The following is a 1,956-nucleotide window of genomic DNA, read 5'->3' on the forward strand; positions in this document are numbered from 1 at the left end:
GTCATTTAAGTACTTATATATTCCATTGTATTATTATATATAGAGTTATTGCATGAATTCATCATGCTCTAGGAGACAGTAAACTAGTAAGTGGTGCATGTAACTACATGTATGTGCATGCCATGTACATGTTAATGTATCAACTGGTTGTACATGTAGTTTAGTTTAAATGACTGATACCGAGTTAAAATGTTATGCATGTTCTAAAGTTTACTCACTTTCACCTGATCCCTGGTTGTTATCAATTAATAATAAAAGCTGAATTTGATTTGGCTGTTCTAGCTGCGTCATTTTGGTCAAGGTATGTCATTGAGTTTATAGAGGGACATCCAAAATAGGCTAAGGCCTTGTCATTTTGATCTGTTCTTTTCTAAGGACTGGAAGGACCTAGCAATTCTAATGGCACAAACAAAATTTCTAAATTCCTGGATTACCAAAAGTTATTATAAACAAGCGTAACAGTGTAAAAGTATTACTATAATTGATTTCACCACCTTGCATGTACAGCTGGGTTCTTATTAAAACTTAAAGAGGTTTTCTCTACCTTCTAATCCTTCAAGAAAGGTCTTGAGACTGTACATATGTTCTTTTGCATAAAAACTTATAACTTTGTCCTATGTGTAAGCCACCATTTTGTTTGCTCTGACTACTTAAAGGAGCGTGGGAGGGTGTTTGCTAAGGCTTATGAATTTTCTTATTTCTCCAATACAACATGTATAAAAGAAATGTAAGTGTGGACATACAAATATGCAAGCATCACATGTGGGTGAAATCAATTATACATGTAGAAACGACAAGGGGACTACACCCCCAGGTCGTTAAAAATCACTAAGTCAAATGAAACTCAACAGACTTTAGTTCAAAACGCTTTAAAACTTTATTAATATTTTAATTTCTTTACAAGGTAGCAATTAATTATTTACTCAATTGAAATTTAATTTTAAATTGACTTGCTACATTTAATCTCTCTCTTTTTTTTTCATCTTCAGGCAATATCATTTCAGCACAAAACTGTCATTATGTATGAGAGACTGCTAGGAGTGGACCACTGCAGCTCTATATCAGCCTATGTTAGTTATTAATAACGGGCCACACACACAATATTTATTATAAATTTATCGCACTATTAGTTCCCCACAAAGCATGCTAAATGAGCTAAAAGGCATGCTTTATGAGCTGACAAGCCTTTGAAATTCATAAAAAATCCAAATTTGATTAGAATGAGCTCAAACTTTGGAACATCATTAGGACATGTATATGTATCAGAAACATGTCTCTTGAGCAATTTTTGGCAAAATTTGGTCAAAAACCAAATTCTTTGGTATTGGCCCCTTTTTTAGCAAAATTTAAAAATTAATGAAAATCTGACTTTGATCAGAATGAGCTTTAACTTTCTGTACAACATATGGACATGTTATGAGAAAATTATAAACACAGAATTTTCTCCTAAGTTGTTTTTGGCAAATTCTGGCCAAATACCATGTACCATGTCTTTGATCCAATTTTAAAGCAAGTTTTAAAATTTATAAAAATCCAAATTTTGACTAGAGTCTGCTTAAAATTTTTTCACAGTATTAGAACTTCTATATGTATCACAAAGTTTAATAAAAGTTTTACCTTTGCAATGTTTGATTAAATTTTGGGAAAATACATTCTGAAATATTTTATCAACATTTGGAACAACTTTAAAAATTCACTGAGAGCATTATGTCAAAATTCTGCAGGAAACCATGATCATGATAATTTCAACGACTAAGCCCACCACTGATTTTTTTCTTTATATAGTTCCATTTGGCTTAGTATTGCTGTGGGGCTGAGAGGAATGTTGTGGCGTTGAGATTACTGTATAGAGTTATGTATCTAATAATGTTAACACTTGGTGAGGATCATCCTGAAATGTCTAATGTTGATGTAAGTATTGTTTTATCAATGTTCTCTAGTTTCATCATACACATG

General features: G+C 32.1%; 1 long non-coding RNA gene across 1 annotated transcript; it reads left to right on the top strand.

Annotated features, from left to right (window-relative positions):
- Nucleotides 1–19: 19 nt before the first annotated feature.
- On the top strand, nt 20–1,938 carry LOC109587907 (uncharacterized). The gene is made up of 3 exons (XR_002187866.1): nt 20–86; nt 990–1,070; nt 1,786–1,938. It is a non-coding gene; the product is annotated as an uncharacterized LOC109587907 (long non-coding RNA).
- The last annotated feature ends 18 nt before the right edge of the window (nt 1,939–1,956 follow it).

The sequence above is a fragment of the Amphimedon queenslandica genome, unplaced genomic scaffold (genome assembly GCF_000090795.2).
Source record: "Amphimedon queenslandica unplaced genomic scaffold, v1.1 AMPQUscaffold_12395, whole genome shotgun sequence".
Lineage (NCBI taxonomy): Eukaryota > Metazoa > Porifera > Demospongiae > Haplosclerida > Niphatidae > Amphimedon > Amphimedon queenslandica.